At 42.2% G+C, this 23,522-nt stretch overlaps 1 protein-coding gene across 1 annotated transcript in view; it reads right to left on the bottom strand.

Moving 5' to 3' along the window:
• The window catches only part of POLN (DNA polymerase nu), a 157,144-nt gene that overhangs the window by 22,145 nt on the left and 111,477 nt on the right, over positions 1-23,522 (bottom strand).

The following is a 23,522-nucleotide window of genomic DNA, read 5'->3' on the forward strand; positions in this document are numbered from 1 at the left end:
GAGAAAGGGGAAGGGAGGAAGAGAGGGGGAGGGAGTGAGGAGAGAGAGAGGGAGAGACGGAAAGAAGGGGGAGAGAAAGGGGGAGGGGGAGGGAGGGGAAGAGAGAGAGAGAGAGAGAGAGAGAGAGAGAGAGAGAGAGAGAGAGAGAGAGAGAGAGAGAAACAGAGAACAGAAAAAGTAACAGAAACTTCTCCCAGTCTGTTTTGTGGCTGGCTCTATGCTAGTGCCTGCTTCATTACTTAGCCAGGCTGTTCACAGCTCTACCTTAGCCTTCACTTCCTGCTTGCACTGAGCATAGAGACCAGCCCCAGGTGAAAGCTCAGGTCTTACTAGATCTCTTCTGAGCATGCAAGCTCCCTGGACATGTGTGGGGCTTTCTACATTTCCCAGTATCTACAGGTACTTTTGAATGCTCTAATTTCCAAAAGTGTCTCTCTCCTCAGTTTTTCTTCCAGAGCTTTCAGTGCTCCATTGTTTGCCTCAACTATATAATTTTTAGCTCCAGACAGCTGGAAGTTATTTGCCTTACAATGTTTTTAAGCAACGTCTGCCACTCTTCTGCAGCAAGTGGGTTCTGAGTTAGGTGAAACAATGACAAGCCCCTGTGTTAGCCCTTAGGCAGCCACTAGTGAGAATAAACACCCACTTTTTTTCGAGTAAGGTGTGCTCTGCCTCCAGAAGCAGGGACCAGGCCCCATGCTAGGAACATGCTGCTGCCTTCAAGATTGACGGGTGGGAGGAGGGCAAGGACAGTCATCACAAGGCTCTACCTTATTTATTTATTTTTTTTTGAGATGGAGCCTGACTCTGTTACCCAGGTTGGTGGTCAGTGGTGTGATCTCGGCTCACTGCAACCTCTGCCTCCTGGGTTCAAGTGATTCTCCTGCCTCAACCTCCTGAATAGCTGGGATTACAGGCATCTGCCACCATACCCAGCGAATTTTTACATTTTTAGTAGGGATGGGGTTGTACCATGTTGGCCAGGCTGGTCTCAAACTCCTGACCTCATGATCTGCCCGCCTTGGTCTCCCAAAGTGCTGGGATTACAAGCGTGAGTCACCACACCCAGCCTGCCTTTTTCTTGACTCAGCATTTGCTTGGTTGCTGTAAACCTCTGACTGTTTTTCAAAGTTTTGATGAAGTTGGTTCTGAAGTGTTATTAGATTTTTCAACGTTTCTTTGTGGGGCAGGCCCATGGGGCTGTGTACCCACCATTCTTGCTGACATCCCAGACTTCACTGATTTTTTGGCACCTATTTTTTTTTTTTTTTTTCTGAGACGGAGTTTCGCTCTTGTTACCCAGGCTGGAGTGCAATGGCGCGATCTCGGCTCACCGCAACCTCCGCCTCCTGGGTTCAGGCAATTCTCCTGCCTCAGCCTCCTGAGTAGCTCGGATTACAGGCATGTGCCACCATGCCCAGCTACTTTTTTGTATTTTTAGTAGAGACGGGGTTTCACCATATTGACCAGGATGGTCTCGATCTCTTGACCTCGTGATCCACCCGCCTCGGCCTCCCAAAGTGCTGGGATTACAGGCTTGAGCCACCGCGCCCGGCTTGGCACCTAATTTTTAAGTACCAATGTATTTCCAGATTTTCCCCCTTTTCCTGCTGTGTTAAACTATTTTGCCCCCTTTGTTTAGCTCACCCTTAATCTTGACATCGTTAACAGCTATATTTAGATAAAAAGCAAAAAGCCAAATGGGCTGGGTGCAGTGGCTCAAGCCTGTAATCTCAGCACCTTGAGGGGCCAAGGTGGAAGAATCACTTGAGGCCAGAAGTTCAAAACCAGTCTCTGCATAAAAGAAAATTTTAAAAATTAGCTGGCCATGATGGTATTATGCACCTGTGGTCCCAGCTACTCAGGAGGCTGAGGTGGGAGGACTGCTTGAGCTTGGGGGGGTGGAGGCTGCAGTGAGGACTGTGCCACTGCATTTCAGCCTGGGTGACAATGAATAAATAAACAACTACATGATGTTTTTGTAGAATATTTCATAAAATATTTTTAAATTTAATCAAATGAAAATGATCATAGAGCTCTTGGTAAGTTTAGATTGATACCATAAGCAAGGAAAGGAGCTAGAATGATCCATGGGTAATGTGTTAGCACTGGAGACATCAGTATGAACTCATGGTAAGCTCTATGTCGATGCACATGGTTACATAGATAAATATTTAAAGATGTGTGTAGACACACAGGTTGGCATGCACGCATAACGTCTTGTTCTGTGAGCTGAGAAAGACCTTGCCTTTTAATACCATTCTCCAGTGAAAGAATGGGGCTCCTTGGAGAAATGGCTGATTCCAGGACTGGGGCAGGAAACATACAAGAGGAGCCTAGAAGGTCTTTTAGTGCCAGAAAGTGATAAATGTGTGTGCGTGTGCACATGCATGCACATACACACACACATGCACACACACAAGCACACACACACGCACACACACACCAAAGAGGTCAAGTCAAAGGGACACAGGAGCCAACTGCAAGAGGTCCCAATGGCCAAAGCTGGAACAATTTAGGTAAGAAAATAAAAAACATTAGATTATAACTCAAAGTAAAAAATAAATATTCATGAATCCATGCTGATTTGGATTTAAAGGATTAAATAAATAAATGGGGGCAAACACAGATCTCCCACGCAGAAGAAATCCAAATAATTTATATAGATACCCTGTCCTTAGGAAGACAAAGCATAACTCCCCCTCCTTAATTACATACAGGCTGTGCTTAGTGACTTGCTCTCAAAGGGTAGGTGCCATGTGGAATCGGGGTAGAAAAGAGTATCTTTACAGTAGAGAAATCTGACAAACACCCTCAGCCAGGTGACCAGGTAAGCATCAGCAGTGGTAAGTCCTGTAGACAGTGTGTGTCCCTGACTGTGTGTGATGGTGATGGCCCTGCACGTCTGTGCTCAAACTCCAAATCCCAGTCTAATCATGAGAAAAACATCTAACAAACACCAATGGAGGCACATTCTACAAAATACCTGACCAGTCCTCCTCAAGACTGTCAGGGTCATTGAAAACAGGGCAAGTCTAAGAAAGTGTCGCCATCCAAAGGAGCCTAAGGAGACTGTGACTAAATGCAATGTAGTGTCATGGAGGGGGTCCTGGAGCAGAAAGGGGACAGCAGGGAAAGACTGAGGAAGTCCAAGTCAAGTGTGGACTTTAGTTTATGACAACATATCAGTACTGGGTTCATTCATTGTGACACACGTACCATATTAATGGAAAACATTAATAACAGATAATCAGGTGTGGGATGTATGAGAACTCTTCATACTATTCTTGACATTTTTATAGAAATTTAAAACGGTTCTAAAATAAAAAGTTTATTTAAAAAAGTGATCTAGTACAAGACTAGCCTGGGCAACATGACAAAACCTTGTCTCTACTAAAAATACCAAAAAATTAGCCAGGTGTGGTGATACATGCCTGTAGTCCCACCTATGTGGGGGGTTTAGACAGGAGGATCACTGCAGCCTGGGAGGTTGAGGCTGCAGTGAACTGAGATTGTGTCACTGCACTCCAGCCTGGGTGACAGAGTAAGACCCTGTCTCAAAAAAAAAAAAAAGAAAGAAAGAAAGAAAAAGAGAGAGAGATCCAAAAATTGTGCTAGGTTACAAATAATTTATATGTTATGACTTCATTTTAAGTCATACAATTGCAGATAAATATATGGGGGGAATCCCATAAGTAAGTCTGGTGGGCTTATGGAAATTTGGTTTTTGTTGTTTTGATAACTGGTATTTAAATTTTTCCAACCAATGAAAATTATAAAGAAAAAAATGAATCATAAAGATTCCACAGCAGATGGGAGGTATCCAAGATGGCCAAATAGAAACAGCTCTGGAGTGCAGTTGTTCCCAGCGAGAATGCAGAGGGTGAGTGATCACCGCATTTCCAAATGAGCTTTTACTGCCCACAGACCAGGAGATTCCCGGGTAGAAAAGCGCTACAAGTTTCCAGCACAGCTGTTTCAGCCAGCACAGCGGGTCTCCGCACAAAAACTCACACAAATCTGGGTGGCTGTTTCAACTGGCACCTGGAATGCCTGGGAAACAGAGTCGCCCATTCAACTGACCAAAAGGGGGCTGAAACAGGGAGCCAGGTGATCTGGCTCAGTGGGTCCCACCCTCACAAAAAGCAGCAATCTGAAACATTCTGGAATGAGAGTTTCACAGCAAGCACAGCTGGACCCAGGATGGTCCAGCTCTGTTGTGGGGAAGGGCAGCCGCCATTACCGAGGCATTCCGCCACTACCAAGGCAGTCTGTCATTACTGAGGCAATCTGCCATTACTGAGGCAGTCTGCCATTATGGAGGCAGACTGCCATTACCGAGGCAGACCACCATTACTGAGGCAGTTCTTTTTTTTTTTTTTTTTTTTGAGACAGAGTCTCACTCTGTCACCAGGTGCCAGGCTGGAGTGCAGGGGCGCGACCTTGGCTCACTGTAACCTCCACCTCCTGGGTTCAGGCAATTCTCCTGCCTCAGCCTCCGGAGTAGCTGGGACTATAGGCGCGCACCACGGCACCCAGCTAATTTTTTTTTTTTGTAGTCTTAGTAGAGACGGGCTTTCACCATGTTGGCCAGGATGGTCTCGATCTGTTGACCTTGTGATCCACCCGCCTCGGCCTCCCAAAGTCCTGGGATTACAGGCGTGAGCCACCACGCCCTGCCTACCAAGGCAGTTCTAACTATACCTCTATAAACAAAACTGCAAGGAAGTTCACATAGCAGCTGGACAGAGCTCACAGTAGCTCAGCAATGCCTCTGCTGGCAGACTGTGACTAGGCTACCTCCTTGCTGGACAGGGTATCTCTGAAAAAAGGCAGCAGCACATCAGGAACTTAGAAATAAAGCCCTACCTTCTCAGAACAGAGCACCTGGGAAAAAAAAGGTGGTTATGAATTCCACTGCAGCAGACTTAAATGTACCTTCCCAGCAGCTCTGAACAGAACAATGTAGCTCACAGCTCAGCACTTGAGCTCCTAAAGGGACAGACTGTCTCCTCAAGCAGCTCCCCAACCCCCATATATCCAAAGAGACACCTCATAAAGGAGAGCTCAGGCTGACATCTGGAGAATATCCTTCTGGGACAAAGATAACAGAAGAAAAAACTGGCAGCAACCCTTACTGTTCTGCAGCCGACGCAGGTGATCCCCAGGCAAGCAGGGTCTGCAGTGGACCTCCAGCAGTCCTACAGCAGAGGGGCCTGTTAGAAGGAAAACTAAAAAACAGAAATAAATAACTTCATTGTCAACAAAAAGACGTCCACTCAGAGAGCCCATCCAGAAGTCACCAACTACAAAGACCAAAGGTAGATAAATCCACAAAGATGAGAAGAAACCAGTGCAAAAAGGATGAAAACACCCAAAACCAGAATGCCTCTCCTCCTCCAAAGGATCACAACTCCTCACCAGCAAAGGAACAAGGCTGGATGGAGAATGAGTCTGATGAATTGACACAAACAGGCTTCAGAAAGTGGGTAATAACAAACTTCTCTGAGCTAAAAGAACATGTTTTAACCCAATCCAAAGAAACTAAGAACCTTTAAAAAAGGTTTGGTGAAATGCTAACGAGAATAAACAGCTTAGAGAAGAATATAAATGAATTGATGGAGCTGAAAAACACAACACAAGATCTTTGCAAAGCATACACAAGTTTCAATGGCCGAATCGACCAAGCAGAAGAAAAGACAGCAGAGATTAAAGATTAACTCAGTGAAATAAAATGAGAAAGCAAGATTAGAGAAAAAAGAGTAAAAAGAAATGAACAAAGCCTCCAAGAAATATGGGATTGTGTGAAAAGACCTAATCTATGTTTGATAGGTGTATCTGAATGTGATGGAGAGAATGAATCCAAGCTGGAAAACATTCTTCAGAATATCATCCAGGAGAACTTCCCCAACCTAGCAAGGCAGGCCAATATTCAAGACCAGGAAATACAGAGAACACCACAAAGATATTTCTCAAGAAGAGCAATCCCAACACACATAATCATCAGATTCACCAGGGTTGAAAAGAAGGAAAAAATGCTAAGCGCAGCCAGAGAGAAAGGTCAGGTTACCCACAAAGGGAAGCCCATTAGACTTACAGCAGATCTCTTGGCAGAAATGCTACAGGCCAGAAGAGAATGGGGGCCAATATTCAACATCCTTAAAGAAAAGAACTTTCTTTTCTTTTCTTTTTTTGAGATGGGAGTTTTGCTCTTGTTACCCAGGCTGGAGTGCAATGGCACGATCTTGGCTCACCGCAACCTCCGCCTCCTGGGTTCAGGCAATTCTCCTGCCTCAGCCTCCTGAGTAGCTGGGATTACAGGCACGTGCCACCATGCCCAGCTAATTTTTTGTATTTTTAGTACAGACGGGGTTTCACCATGTTGACCAGGATGGTCTCGATCTCTTGACCTCGTGATCCACACGCCTTGGCCTCCCAAAGTGCTGGGATTACAGGCTTGAGCCACCATGCCTGGCCCAAGAAAAGAACTTTTGAGCTATAATTTCATATCTAGCCAAACTAAGCTTCATAAGCAAAGTAGAAATAAAAACCTTTACAAACAAGTAATTGCTCAGAGATTTCATCACCACCAGGCCTGCCTTACAAGAGCTCATGAAAGAAGCACTAAACAGAGAAAGGAACAACCAGTACCAGCCACTCTAAAACGTACCAAATGGTAAAGAGCATCAACACAATGAAGAAACTGCATCAACTAATGGGTAAAACAGCCAGCTAGCATCAAAATGGCAGGATCAAATTCACACATAACAATATTAACCTTAAATGTAAATGGGCTAAATGTCCCAGTCAAAAGACACAGACTGGCAAATTGGATAAAAAGTCAAAACCCATTGGTGTGCTGTCTCTAGGAAACTCATCTCATGTGCAAGGACACACATAGGCTCAAAATAAAGGGATGAAGGAAGATTTATTAAGCAAGTGGAGAGAAAAAAAAAGCAGGAGTTGCAATCTTAGTCTCTGATAAAATAGACTTTAAACCAACAACGATCAAAAGAGACAAAGGCAGGCATTATATAATGGTAAAAGGAACAATGAAACAAGGAGAGCTAACAATCCTAAATATATATGCACCCAATACAGGAGCACCCAGACACATAAAGCAAGTTCTTAATGACCTACAGAGAGACTTAGACTCCCACACAATAATAGTGGGAGACTTTAACACTCCACTGTCAATTTTACACAGAACAATGAGACAGAAAATTAACAAGGATATCCAGGACTTGAACTCAGACCTGGACCAAGCAAACCTAATAGACGTTTACAGAACTCTCCACCCCACATCCACAGAATATACATTCTTCTCAGCACCACATCATACCTACTCTAAAACTGACCACATAATTGGAAGTAAATCACTCCTCAGCAAAAGCAAAATAATGGAAATCATAACAAACAGTCTCTCAGACCACAGTGCAATCAAATTAGAACTCAGGGTTAAGAAACTAACTCAGAACTGCACAACTTCATGGAAACTGAAAAACTGGCTCTTTAATGTTGACTGGATAAACAATGAAATGAAGGCAGAAATAAAGATGTTCTTTGAAAACAATGAGAATGAAGACACAATATACCAGAATCTCTGGGACACATTTAAATTAGTGTCTAGAGGAATAAATACCCATATGAGAAGCAAGGAACGATCTAAAATTGACACCCTATCATCAAAATTGAAAGAGCTAGAGGAGCAAGATAAAAAAAAAAACTCAAAAGCTAGCAGAAGACAAGAAATAACTAAGATCAGAGCAGAACTGAAGGAGATAGAGACACAAAAAACCCTTCAAAAAAATCAACAAATCCAGGAACTGTTTTTTTGAAAAGATCAACAAAATAGACAGACTGCTAGCCAGATTAATAAAAAAGAAAACAGAGAAGAATCAAATAGATGCAATAAAAAATGATAAAGGGGATATTACCACAGATTCCAAAGAAATACAAGCCACCATTAGAGATTACTACAAACAACTCTATGCACATAAATCAGTAAACCTGGAAGAAATGGATCAATTCCTGGACACTTGTGCCCTCCCAAACCTAAACCAGGAAGAAGTCAAAACCCTGAATAGACCAATAACAAGGGCTGAAGTTGAGGCAGCAATTGATAGCCTACCAACCAAAAAAAAAGCCCAGGTCCAGATGGGTTCACAGCTGAATTCTACAAGACATACAAAGAGGAGCTGGTACCACTCCTTCTGAAACTATTCCACACAATCCAAAAAGAGGTAATCCTTCCCAAATCATTTTATGAGACCAACATCATCCTGATACCAAAACCCAGCAGAGACTCAACAAGAAAAGGAAATTTTAGGCCAATATCCATGATGAACATAGATGTAAAAATCTTCAATAAACTACTGGCAAACCAATTGCAACAACACATCCAAAAGCTTATCCATCATGATCAAGAAGGCTTCACCCTGGGGATGCAAGGCTGGTTCAACATATGCAAGTCTATAAATGTAATTCACCGCATAAACAGAACCAAAGACAAAAACCACATGATTATCTTAGTAGATACAGAGAAGGCCTTTGACAAAATTCAACAGCGCTTTATGCTAAAAACTCTTAATAAATTAGGTACTGATGGAATGTATCTCAAAATAACAAAAGCTATTTATGACAAACCCACAGCCAATATCATACTGAATGGGCAAAAACTGGAAGCATTCTCTTTGAAATCTGGCACTAGATAAGGAAGCCCTCTCTCACCACTCCTATTAAATACAGTATTGGAAGTTCTAGCCAGAGTAATCAGGCAAGAGAAAGAAATAAAGGGTATTCAATTAGGAAAGGAGGAAGTCAAATGGTCTCTATTTGCAGACGACATGATTGTATATTTAGAAGACCCCATCGTCTCAGCCCAAAATCTCCTGAAACTGATAAGCAACTTCAGCAAAGTCTCAGGATACAAAATCAATGTGCAAAAATCACAAACATTTCTATACCACAATAACAAACTTAAAGAGAGCCAAATCAAGAACGAATTGCCATTCACAATTGCTACAAAGAGAATAAAATACCTAGGAATATAACTAACAAAGGATGTAAAGGACCTCTTCGAGGAAAACTACAAACCACTGCTCAAGGAAGTAAGAGAGGACACAAACAGATGGAGAAACATTCCATGTTCATGGTTAAGAATAATCAATATTGAGAAAATGGCCATACTGCCCAAAGTAATTTATAGATTCAATGCTATCCCCATCAAGCTACCTATGACCCTCTTCACAGAACTGGAAAAAACCACCTTAAACTTCATATGGAACCAAAAGAGAGCCCACATAGCCAAGTCAATTCTAAGCAAAAAGAACAAAGCTGGAGGCATCATGCTACCTTACTTCAAACTACACTACAAGGCTACAGTAATCAAAACAGCATGGTACTGGTGCCAAAACAGATATATAGACCAATGGAACAGAACAGAGGCCTTGAAGGCAACGCCACACATCTACAACCATCTGATCTTTGACAAACCTGACAAAAACAAGCAATGAGGAAAGGATTTCCCGTTTAATAAATGGTGTTGGGAAAACTGGCTAGCCATGTGCAGAAAGCAGAAACTGGACCCTTCCTGACACCTTACACTAAAATTGACTCCAGACGGATTAAAGCAGGTGTCCCCAAACTGCGGCCCGCAGGCTGCATGCAGCCCCCTGAGGCCATTTATCCAGCCCCCCTTCAGGAAGGGGAACCTCTTTCATTGGTGGTCAGTGAGAGGAGCACAGTATATGGCGGCCCTCCAATGGTCTGAGGGACAGTGAACTGGCCCCCTGTGTAAAAAGTTTGAGGACGCCTGGATTAAAGACTTAAACATAAGACCTAGCACCATCAAAATCCTAGAAAAAAACCTAGGCAAAACCATTCAGGACATAGGCATAGGCAAGGACTTCATGACTAAATCACCAAAAGCATTGGCAACAAAAGCCAAAATAGACAAACGGGATCTAATTAAACTCCAGAGCTTCTGCACAGCAAAAGAAGCAATCATTAGAGTGAACTGGCAACCAACAGAATGGGAAAAAATTTTTGCAATCTACCCATCTGAAAAAGGGCTAATATCCAGAATCTACAAGGAATTAAAACAGATTTACAAGAAAAAAACCCATTCAAAAGTGGGTGAAGGACGTGAATAGACACTATTCAAAAGAAGACATATATGAGGCCAACAAACATATGAAAAAATGCCCATCATCACTGGTCATTAGAGAACTGCAAATCAAAATCACATTCAGATACCATCTCGTGTCAGTAAGAACAGCAATCATTAAAAAATCTGGAGACAACAGATGCTGGAGAGGATGTGGAGAAACAGGACACTTTTACACTGTTGGTGGGAGTGTAAATTAGTTCAACCATTGTGGAAAACAGTGTGGCAATTCTAGATTTAGGACTTAGAAATTTAGGACCTAGAAATAGAAATTCCATTTGGCCCAGCAATTCCATTACTGGGTATATATCCAAAGGATTATAAATCGTTCTATTATAAAGACACATGCACACATATGTTCATTGTGGCACTGTTTACAATAGCAAAGACCTGGAACCAACCCAAATGCCCATCAATGAAAGGAAGGAAAGTGTGGCACATATACAAGGAAAATGTGGCATATATACACCATGGAATACTATGCAGCCATAAAAATGATGAGTTCATGTCCTTTGTAGGGACATGGATGAATCTGGAAACCATCATTCTCAGCAAACTGACACAAGAACAGAAAATCAAACACCGCATGTTCTCATTCATAGGTGGGTGCTAACAATGAGAACATATGGATGCAAGGAGGGGAGCATCACACACTGGGGTCTGTTGGGGGATACTGAGGAGGAACAGTGAGGGGTAGAGAGTTGGGGAGGAATAACATGGGTAGAAATACCAGATATAGGTGATGGGGGGATGAAGACAGCAAACCACATTGTCATGTATGTATCTATGCAACAATCCTGCATGCTCTGCACATGTACCCTAGAACCTAAAGTGCAATTATATATATATATATATATATATATATATATATATATATAAATATATATGAACAAATAAATAAATTGTATCATGTTAAAATTGTAGAAAAAAAATCCACAGTAAATACAGGAGAGTCAATAACTTTCCTATCAGTAATAAATAGAAACTATAATAAAAGAAAAGGACCACACTCACAATAGCAATAAAAATCTCAACATACCCAAAAATAAGTTTAAGAAGAAATATTCCAGACTTCCATCAAGGAAGGGGCATGAAAGGACACAGCGGAAAATGTGCTGTGCTCCTGGACAGGAGAATACAGCACTGAAAAGAGACATCAACGTTGCCATATCCAGTTTTATCTTAGCACAGTTTCAATTAATGTATTGGGGGGATTGGGGGTGAAAATTTAAGAAAGCAATTCTAAATTTCACCTGAAAAACAAACCGAAGAGAACAGTCAGGCCAAAGCTAAAAAGGATGAGTAATGAGGAAGAAAAGGGAAATGTACACCAAGCTCAATACTGATGCAGGAGTAAAAACAGATAAATCAGGGGAAGCAAAGAGAAAGCCCCTAACAGGCTATAGTATATTTTAAAACACAGTTAATGATCTGGCATTTTAAATCTATATTGGGTTGGAATTGACTAATTATTTGGGAAACTATGAAGTGAAATGCCTATTTCCTATCACACACAAAAATAAATTAGAAGCTCATTAATGTGAAAACAATCATGAAAGGATGGTGATGAGCTATATATACAGAGTAGAACAGAGAGCCCAGAGGCAATGCTGAGGCTCATGGGTCTTGGTGTTTTGCAGAGATGAAACTCTGGACGTGGTCCCATGCATTGACCTGGGACAACTGGCTCACCATGGTGGAAAAAATCAAATGAGATCTTTGTTGTCACACAAATCACAAAAATGGGGTCCAGATGGAATAAATGCCTAAACATGAAAAGATCAAAACTTCAATAAGGCTCAAGAAAACAAAGGAGAATCCATAAGTCCCATAAATAGGAGAGCATTGAAAAGAAACACAAACAATACAAACCATACTAAGAAATGTCTTTTTTTTTTCAAGACAGCTGACTAGATGCATTTCAAGCATGCCTCATCCACTTAGAAGAACCAAAACGTTATGTAGACAATCATACTTTGAATACATTATCCAAGATGGAACACAGCAGTTCAACAGAAAAGCAAAACAAAACTCCACAATCTAGGAAGAAGGAAAACAGGCAGCCTGGATGGCTGGGATGGGCTGGGAGCCAGAGTGACCTCCCAGTTCTGGAGGGGGTGACAGTTTTTCTGTGGTCCACTTTTCCACTGGGAGATCATACAATCCAGGCCATAGAAGAGCACCTTGACCCTCCCTAGCCCTGTTACAAGGAGGGAATACGCCATGGGCCCTGCATCCTTCCTGAGACCTAAGCAGCTACAGTAAGATGCCATTCTCAGTCCTAGCTCCTGATAGACTGTGTGGTGCCGTACAGTAGCGTTAGGCCTAGGCATTAGGAAAACTTGGGCTGCTGCTTGTGCAACAAGGGTATGAGCAGAGTGTGAGCTCCCACAACTAGAACTGGGAAGCAACCATGGTATGGGCTACAGCCACCAGCATTGGAAGTAGGTACCTCCCCTGGGAACTGAGCAGGACAAGAGTAGCAGTGGAGGCTTGGTGTGAGCTGGGCAGAGGCTCTTATGGCCCAGGGCTGAGTTGTGGGTTAGGTGTCAGCTCCAGGTCTGACTGAACAGTGAGTTAGCTATGACAGCTGGGGTGGGGGAGAATGCCCAGACTGGACTGGGGTCTGGGAGGGACACAAGTTCCCTACTCTCTAGCCAAGGCTGTGATCACTGGGACAGGTCCTAGCTCCCATAACAGGACCTCCGCATAGTGGCTGTTGCCCTTCACCCAAACATTTCACCAGGGGCCTGAGGATTGCCATGCCCTCATTAGTCCCTTGCAAGGCAGGTGCATGTACTTACCACTGGTGGGCAAGCACAAACTCACCTGGTCCAGCTGTGCCTGGCTTCATCCCTGACAGAGTGCAGGATCCAGGGTCCTGGGGGTTCCACAACCCAATTCACCACCTGGGACACTCAAGCACTTTTCCAGGGGGACAGAGGTTAGGGATAAACACCATGCCACTACCATCTCTGCTGGCTCCTACCTGCAAGTGCTGCCTGCTTGCCTGGAGGCCAGCTTGGACAGCCCATTGCAATCACTGCCAACATAAATGCACAGTACTTGGGACCCAAAAGGGCATCTCACAACCACTGCTACCACCATCACTCACACCATCCTGGCTGCCCAGGAGCTCGAGAGCCCACTCACCCACCCAGGACATCACTAGCACAAATGGCATCTGAGAAAGCCAACCAGAGGCCCAAGAACTGGTCTGCCTGGAACCGCCAATACAGGGGCCAGCATATGCTGATCCAGGGCACAAGGACAGACATGCTTAGCCTACTACCACTACCACTGAAACCTGAAGATAGGCCCATCTGGCATTTTAGTCCCCAGCACAACTTTACCACAGCCTCCAACAATAACTACACCCTACCACCCCAAAGAAACCACAGATATCACTAACGCTATTTACAGCCAAAGAAATCATACAGAGCCTTCACTACTGCATGCACTCAGAAACAAAGCCAAAGAGTCCTACCCAACTAACAGACAGTCAAATCTTCAGGAACCACCCCACCCCCATCCAAATGAATGTAAATTAAAAAATAAGAAGCAGCAACTGTTATACTAGATATGCAGAAATGAATGTAAGGACACAGGAAACATGAAAAAGCAAAGTAATATGACATCCTCAAAGGAACACAATAATTCTCCAACAATAGATATTAACCAAAAAAGAAATCCTCAAAACCCCAGATAAATAATTCAAAATACTGCTTTTTAAAGAAGTTCAACGAGATGCAAGAGAAATCTGGAAATCAATACAAAGAACTCAGATAATTAATTCAGGATGAATTAAAATTAATTCACAAATGAGAAACTTACCAAAGAGATAGGTATCTTTAAAAACAAAACAAAAAACCCCACAACTAAACAGACATTCTGGAACTAAAAAAGTCATTGAAAGGAATATAAAACACATTTGAAAGTTTCAAGACTGGGACAAGCAGAAGAAAAAAATTTCAGAACTTGAAGACAGGTCTTTTGGAAACCAGCAGGCAAAATTAGAGAAAAAACAATAAAAAGAATGAACAAAGTCTTTGAGATGTTTTAGACTACATAAAACAGCCAAATTTATAAATTATTGTTATTTCTGAGGTTGAAAAGAGATCAAAAGGCTTACAAAACCTAATTAATAGTATATGAAAAATTCCTAAGTCTAGCAAGAGATTTTGACATCCAAATACAGGAAGCTCAGCAATCCCCAGGAAAATAAAATGCCAAAAGGACTTTGCCACAGCACACTGTAACAGACTGTCTAAAGCAGGCATCCCCAAACTACGGCCCCCAGGCCACATGTGGCCCCCTGAGGTCATTTATCCGGCCCCCCGCCGCACTTCAGGAAGGGGCACCTCTTTCATTGGTGGTCAGTGAGAGGAACACAGTATATGGTGGCCCTCCAACGGTCTGAGGGACAGTGAACTGGCCCCCTGTGTAAAAAGTTTGGGGACACCTGGTCTAAAGTTAATGTTAAAGGGCAAGTTCTAAAGTCTGCAAGAGAGAAGTGTCTAGTCATCTATAAAGGAAACTTCATTAGATTAACAGCAGACTTTTCAGCAGAAACATTATACGCCAGAAGAGAATGGCATGACATATTCAAAGTGCTGAAATAAAAACAAACAAACAAACAAAACCCTGCCAGTCAAGAATTCTATTTCCAGGAACATAACCTTCCTAAATGAAGGTGAAATAAAGTCTTTCCTAGACAAGTAAATGCTCATTGTATTTATCACCACTAGACTGGCCCTACCAGAAATGCTCAAGGGAGTCCTAAACTTGGAAGCAAAAGGATGACATTCACCATCATGGAAACATACAAAAGTATAAAACTCACTGGTAAAGCAATCACACAAAGGAGAAAGTGAAAGGAATCAAATGGCACCACTATATAATTCCACCAAACCACAATGACAGAGAAAAAGAAAAGAAGAATTCATAAAATAACTAGAAAACAATTAACAATATGACAGGAACAAAACCTCACATATCAACATTCATCTTGAAGGTAAATGGATTAAATGTCTATAGGAGAATAACAACCCACTCTGTGATAGGCCATATCTTGCTTACTTGTTCTGCTGATGAACAAGTTAGGTGTTTCCACCTTTTGGCTATTATGACTAATACTACTACAAATATCATGTACAGGTTTTTGTGTGGACACTTGTTTTCATTTCTCTGGGGCATACACTAGGAATGGAATTGCTAAGTCATATGGTAACTCTGTGTTTAACTTTTTGAGGAACTGCTGGACTGGTTTTCACAGCGGTCGCACAATTTACCCACTGGCAATGTATGAGGGTTGATTACTTTTATTTTGTGGGGAAGCAGAAAGGAAGATCAGTCCTTGAGCTTTTTGCCCAAACCTCCCCCAGCAAACACAATCCTGGAGTCCTTAACAAATAATTAAAACTCTCTGGAGGGATATTTGACTGAGCAACATGGGCCTATGCTGTCTCTGCACCCAGGAGAGAGCCTCACTTGCAGGTAGCATCTCCCTCTAATAGTAAGACTGTCCCAGTCAGACCACATGAGCCATGACAGCTGTATCCCTGGCTCAACAGGAAGAGCCCCATGGACAGACTGTGACCTCAGGTCACGGATCAGAGCTGTCCACCCCTCGGTGCGAGTTCCCACAAAGGTGTGCTGTTGCTGTCACTCACCCTCCAGGTGCTGCACGCCTATCAGGGTGATGGAATCAGACTGGCTCCCTTCAGAAGCATGCACAGGTAAAGTACACACACATGTACACAGTCATGTGTGGCCCAAGAGCAATCATGACAGCGGTTACCCTTTGTTGAGATCTGCCCCCACCATCCCTTCTGAGCTCCAGTCTCAACAACCTGTCTATTTGGCATCTCCACATGGGTGTGGCAGACATGTCCCAGTTTCAGCATGTTCAGGACTCAACTCTCGTTCTGACCTCCCCTCACATCTTGTGAGAGCACACCACCCAGCCTGCTGCTGGCCCTTGATGGCCCCACTGGCACGCCCACATCCAGCCCATCTCCAAACCTCATCAGTTCAGCCTCCTATTAGCGCTGGAGTCTGGACCTTTTTTATCATCTCTACTGATATCCTCGAAGAAGAAAACCTGTTCTGTGCTGCTCACTTCACTCTTATTGAGCAAACTCAGGAAGAGTTTATTCAGGTACCTGTTTTTTTCTAGCAAAAACAATCTCTATGGGCCTACTATCCTTATACTGCTAGCTGATGAAATTCCAGAATCTGTCTTTAAAATGTAAGTCTTCGTAATTAAAAAAAATTTGAATCTAAGAAATAAATGAAGATGTTTTCTCTGCCCTGCAGCTGTGGAGAAAGAAACATCATTCACAGACCCAATTTGAAAGTGTTAAACGGGGAACTTTTTCAGGAATAGCCATCCTGGTTTCCTGGGAACTACAAAAACTGGCATGAATACCCTTAACTACTGCACTCTTCTCTCTTCTGTTGCCATAAAATTTCCTTTCGAGGTCTTGCAAGACTCCCAGACTTTGAAATGTATTGCTATGTCCTGTGAGAATCATCTTGAAGAAGCCTTGTAATTTTTATACATTGTTTTTGCCCAGGGAATAATGCTAAGATTGGCACGTGTGAATTCCTAATCCATATAAATACTTGTAAGACTTAGCTGCTCAGTAAGAAGAGTGTCAGTGGCTGTCCCCTCTTTCAGGGCTCTTCCCGATGATTATTTAACAGATCGTTTGAGTTTTTCAGTTATCTCTTATCGTCTACTAAATGTTTAGACATATCCCAGTAGGTCCTTTTATGGACTTCATTTTTTTTTTCCACTGATCTATTCTGGTTTTCTTTTCTCTCTCTCTCTTTTTTTTTTTTTTTTTTTTTGTTGATACAGAGTCTTGCTTTGTCGCTAGGTGCCAGGCTGGAGTGCAGTGGCTAAATCTCCTCACTGCAACCTCCGCCTCCTAGATTCGAGCAATTCTCTGCCTCAGCCTCCTGAGTAGTTGGGACTACAGGTGCGTGCTACCATGCCCACCTAATTTTTGTATTTCTAGTAGAGACGGGTTTCACCATGTTGGCCAGGATGGTCTCAGTCTCTTGACCTCGTGATCCGCCTGCGTTGGCCTTTCAAAGTGCTGGGATTACAGGCGTGAGCCACCGCGCCTGGCCCTATTCTGGTTTTTATTCGTACCACTGTCTTTTAGCCACTGTGACTTTAATATATCTTAGTATCTGGCAGGACTTGGTCTTTTTTAGTGTGCCTCTTAAAATTTTTTTTCAGGAGTATTATGCATTATTTTTGCATCATAAATTGCAGATGGGTTTGTCTAGTTATTTTAAAAACCTTATTGGTATTTTTTGGCATATTTATTAGGATCTTTCTATATTTACATATTAATGTAAGGAAAAGTAACATGTTCATAAAATTGAAGTTTCCGATTCTATTTTTCATATTTCTCAGATCTTGCACATTGTCCATTATATTGTAGATATTCTCTTTTTCATTGCACCTCTTCTTCCAACACATTTTCTAACTGGTTGTTTATGCTTAGGGAGGTAATTTCTGTGTATTAATCTGTGCCTGGTATTCTTCCAGGTCCTAGTTTTAAGTTTTCTTTTAGTCAATTCGCTTGGTTTCCCAGGCAGATAATCATACCATCTTCACCAAATGATGGATTTTCTTCCTCTTTTCCAGTTTTTAAGCTTGTTTCGTTATTTCATCAACTAGAGTAATCACACATACTAGCAGCAGTAGTATCTTTTCTTGTTCCGGAGTCTCACAGGGGTGCTTTGGTACTTCATGCGTGAGCTTGCTGTTGTTTGTTGGCTTGCGGTGAGTAAATACTGTCAGCCACTGAAAGCTTGGATGGGCTGCAAGATCTGATTGCATCTTAGAGAGAGAGAACGGGGGTAGCATTAGGGCATGGATTAGGGTTTAGAGTGGGGGACCAGCCAGGAAGTTATTACAGAGTAGATGTGGGAGATATCGAAGGCCTGAGCTGAGGTTGTGGAAACGAGAAGAGAGAAAAGGCCTAAGGTGAGAGCCCGCTGGCCTGGCTGGGATGTGAGGTGGGAGGAGGCAGGGCTGCTGCCTGCAGGCGCTGGCCATGGCACTGAGCTCCCTCCAGATTCACTGAGTTTGAAATGTTTGTAGGACAGCCAGGGAAACTGCCTCTGAGGATTGGAATGCCAGCCTGAGCTCAGGACAGAGAGGAGCTACAATGGCCACATATTGCCAGATGGACACATCAACCACTCCTGAGGCCTTGCCATGAGCCAGGCACTGGGTCACTGCTTCTCTGAGCGTCACCGGATCCCACAACACCTTTGTGATGCTCTTCATCTGAGTGCCTTGCTCCTTTTGTCTGGTGAGCACCCCTTCCGTTCCTCTGCTGAATTTCTCCTCACTCCTAAACACCAGTTTCTCCTAATGTCTTCAAAGAAGCCTTCCGGACTCTCGGCAATCCCAGCTGAGGGTCCCTATTCTTTCCTGCCAGGGCTAAGCTGCGATGATTCTAAGCACAGGAGGCTAAGAAAAAGGTGGGAGCACTGACTTGTCAAGACCCAAGGGCTCAGATCAAAGCTCCAGAATCAGACTGTCTGGGTAAGGAAGGCGCTGCTTGCTCTTGCTGGACACCTGTGCAGCCTCAGGCAACTTTCTTAAAGGCCCCAGGCCTCAGTTTCCTAATCCATAAGATGGGGACAATAGCAGTATCCTAAGTGTTGGTTGGTATTCAATCAGATGTACTTAGAAAAACCTAGACATACAACAAAAACTCGATAAATATTAGCTACTTTTAAAGGGACAGAATGCAGAATAAAGAAGGAGAACCCTCCTGGGTAAAGAAAGGAGGATACCCACAAGGCGGTCAGAACAAAAGTGTAAATTTGGTCAATTTTTCTTCTAAATCTCAATTACAACTCTTAAATAAACCTATGCGTTGCATCACGTGTACTGACGTCCATTAAAATTGAAGAATATTTTTAGGGTAATTTTGTCACAGCTGTTTTCTCCTGTCTTCTCCCTGAAAAGCAGGCAGTGGAATTCTTTGTGTGTTACTCAAGCTCTGGAACTTGACTTTGAGGGCTTGTGAAACACTAAATCATTAAAAATCACCAATGATTATAGAAATACTGGAAGGGGGCCGGGCGTGGTGGCTCAAGCCTGTAATCCCAGCTACTCAGGAGGCTGAGGCAGGAGAATTGCCTGAACCCAGGAGGCGGAGGTTGTGGTGAGCCGAGATCGCTCCATTGCACTCTAGCCTGGGTAACAAGAGCAAAATTCCGTCTCAAAAAAAAAAAAAAAAAAAAAAAAAAAAAAAAATACTGGAAGGAATTAGATGTGCCAGGGATCTGGTAAATTTTTTAGTAGAAGAATCTGAAAGATTAAGCAATATCATTTAGGAGGAAACGACTGAATATGAAAAAAAAAAACAAAAACAAAAGCAGAAGCAGAGCTAATCGTGGGAGGAGTCCTTTGCTGTAATTAATCATTACGGCATAACTTCTTAAGGAAGTACTACACAGGGTCTAGGAAAAAATAATATATGGTAATCAGTGTCTAACAATGCAGACAGCCTGAAATCAGCAACGTAAACTGTATCCTAAAAGAGCAATAATCAAAATAATACAATATGGCATCTTAATTGCACATTTATTAAACTTTATTTAAATAGAAATTCCCCTTCTGAGAAAAGCAATGAGACTTTTTCAGGGAATGAATGATGGAATGAAATGAAAATTCTATTTTATTCTTTCGTTCTGTCAATTTTTGCTTGAAGCATTTAAGGTTGTTTTAATGGATGCATTAAAATTTAGGATTACTATATCTTCTTGATGAATTGGCCCTTTTATCATTATGAAACGTCCCTTTTTATCTCCAGCAACACTTTTTGCCTTGCAGTTTACACTGATACTAATCTAGTAATTGACTTTCTTATGTGTGGTGTTTGCATGGCATATTTTTCCTTATCCTTTTATTTTCAACCTGGCTACACATTTGTATTGATCAGTGTCTCATAAACAGCATTATAATTGGGTCTTGCATCCATATACATATATTTTTAAGACAGAGTTTTGTTCTTGTTGCCCAGGCTGGAGTGCAGTGACACAATCTCGGCTTACTGCAACTGCAACCTCCGCCTCTCAGGTTCAAGTGATTCTCCGGCCTCAGCCTCCTGGGTAGCTGGGATTACAGGCATGCACCACCACGCTTGGTGAATTTTTTGCATTTTTAGTCGAGACAGGGTTTCTCCATGTTGGCTCAGGCTGGTCTCAAACTCCCAACCTCAGGTGATCCACCTGCCTTGGCCTCCCAAGTACTGGGATTAAAGGCGTGAGCCACTGTGCCCAGCCTCCTCCCTTTTTTTAAATTATCTTTTACTTATCCCATCTGCATTTTGTTCTGTTTCTCCTTTCTTGGTTATTTTGGAGAAATCACATTTTTTATTAAATATTCCATTTTATCTCCTTTATTGATATTTTAGCTAGACTTCTTTTGGTATTGTTTTAGAGGTTGACTTAGAAATTATAATATGTATCTTTAAGTCATTACAATCTATTTTAAATGCCATTATAATATTTCAGGGACAGCATAAGTACCTTATAATAGTATAATTCTCCTCTCCCCTCTATACTTTTGATGTCTTACATTTTACTTCTATCTATGCCGTAAATCTTTAAAAAAACAAAAATGGCCAGGCAAGGTGGGTCATGCCTGTAATTCCAGCATTTTGGGAGGCCAAGAGGGGTGGATCACCTGAGGTCAGGAGTTTGAGACCAGCCTGGCCAACATGGTGAAACCCCATCTCTACTAAAAATGCAAAAAATTAGCTGGGCATGGTGGCACATGCCTGTAATCCCCAGCTACTCGGGAGGCTGAGGCAGGAGAATCACTTCAACACAGGAGGTGGAGGTTGCAGTGAGCCGAGATCACGCCATTGCACTCTGGCCTGGGTGACAGAGCAAGACTCCATCTCAAAAAAAGAAAAAAAATTAATAGTCTTTTTTTTTTTTTTTTTGAGACAGGTTCTCACTCTGTCACCCAGTCTGGAGTGCAATGGTATGATCATAGCTCACTGCAGCCTTGACCTCTTGGGCTCAGGTGATCCTCCTTGCTCAGCCTCCCAAGTATCCTGCACTTGCACTGCAGGCATATACGCCATGCCCAGTTAATGTTTTGTGTTTTGTAGAGATGGGTTTTTTTTCATGTTTCCAAGTCTAGTCTTGAATTCCTGGACTCAAGTGGTCCTCCCACCTTGGCTTCTGAAAGTGCTGGGATTACAGGCATGAGCCACTGTGCCCAGCCTGCTAATAGTCTTTTGAACAATTCAGAACTATACATAAACTTCATATAGAACTGTATAAAAATACATAAACTCTGTAAAATAAAGATAAAATTTAAAAAATATTTGCCCCAATACTTACCCATTTTGGTGCTCTTCCTTCCTGAAGATCCAGGGTTTCACATGGTATAACTTCTCTTCAGCCTGAAGAACCTCTTTTGCCATTGTAGTAGTGCAGGTCTACTAAGACAAATTCCTTTGAATTTTATGTATCTGAAAATGTCTCTTTGGCATTAACTTTTGAAAGCCAATTTTCTGGATACAGAATTCTATATTCTACATTCTTTAAGTGTTATAGTACTTGAAGGATGTTATTCCATCATCTTCTGGCCTCCACTGTGCCTGGCAAAAAGTCAGCCATAATTTGTATTGTTCCTTTGTATATACATAATGTGTCTTTTGTCCTCAGATGGATTTCAAGATTTTATCTTTGGTTTTCATTAGCTTGATTTTACATTGTCTAGTGTGTTGTGTTCTTTGCATTTGATCCATTTTGGATTTGCTGGGCTTTTTGGATATGTAGATTGATACCTTTAATCAATTTTGGAATATTCTCAGCCATTATACCTTCCAATATTTCTTTTACCTTATTCTCTCTCTCTGTTCTGCTTTTGAGATGCCAAATATACATAGGTTAATCCATCTGATATTGTTGCATAGATTCTGGATTCTCGGGGGGAGGGCTTCCACTCTTTTTTTTTCTTTGTACCTCATTTTGGACACTTTCTATTGGCCTGTCTTCAGGTTCATGGATTCTTTCCTATGGTAAATTTCTTATCTGCTGTGAAGCTGATTTAATGAGTTTAGTTCTCTCTCTCTTTTTCTTTTTTTTTTTTTTCTGAGATGAAGTCTCGCTATGTCACCCAGGCTGGAGTGTGCAATGGTGTGATATTGGCTCACTGTAACCTTTGCCTCCCAAGTTCAAGCAATTCTCCTGCCTTGGCCTCCCCAGTAGCTGGAATTATAGGTGTCTGCCACCATGCATGGCTATTTATTTTTTATTTTTTATTTTTAGTAGAGATGGGGTTTCCCCATGTTGGCCAGACTGGTTTCAAACTCCTGACCTCAGGCGATCCACCCGCCTTGGCCTTCCAAAGTGTTAGGATTACAGGTGTGAGCCATTGTGCCCAGCCTCTTTTTTGATGTAGTATTTTTCATCTCTTCCAATCTATTTGTTTCCTTTCTATAGTTTTCACATCTCTATTGAACTTTGTCATCTCTTAACACATATAATCTATTCATCTAAGGTATATTAGCATTTTAATCATAATTTTTAAAAAGTCTCTTCTGACAGTCCCAATACCTGGGCCATCTCCTTGGTTGATTTCCATTGGCTACTTATTCTCTTGGTTACAGTCACATGTTCTTGCTTCTTCTTAGGTCTCACAATTTAGAAAAATTATTATATATCAGACATTTTGCATAAAAGAATAGTAGAGACTGAAGTAAACACTTATTTCCTAAAAAGGACACACAACTTCTTATGTCAAGCCACTAGAGTTGGAAACAAAGTCAATTTGGTCTGTAATTGGGCTGGGTCTGGATTTCACTGCAACTCTAGTTTTATTCAGTTCACTATTGGTTTGAAATGTTTTGTGAGTGGGATCAGAAGTTTCCCTTCTATGGGGTCTGGACTACACAATCGCAGGATTTCTTGGAGCTTCAGAGCTTAGCTGTCAGTTTTTCAGATGACAGGAGACCCATGCATTTCAGACCAGCTGCCAGCTTTTTGGGTTGCTGGAAAGTTCACTTTGGCCTCTAGTCCCATCCCATCCCAGGTTTCTGCACCTTGATTTGTTCCCTTCCAAAAGGTTTGGAGGAATTTCTCTCAGTTTTTCTGCCCTATTCCAACCCTCTGCAGGTAAAGGTCTGAAATACCTTAGTTGATTTCTATCAGCTCTCCTACCCTTCCTCCAGCTTTGATGGCTGTCCCTAGACACTCTGGAAAGACTTGTGGACAAGCTGATGAATGATGTGCTCTGGAGCTGGGGCTCTTTAGAATTCTAATCTGTCACACCAACCCACATGTTAATTAAAAT

The sequence above is a fragment of the Saimiri boliviensis genome, chromosome 3 (assembly GCF_048565385.1).
Source record: "Saimiri boliviensis isolate mSaiBol1 chromosome 3, mSaiBol1.pri, whole genome shotgun sequence".
Lineage (NCBI taxonomy): Eukaryota > Metazoa > Chordata > Mammalia > Primates > Cebidae > Saimiri > Saimiri boliviensis.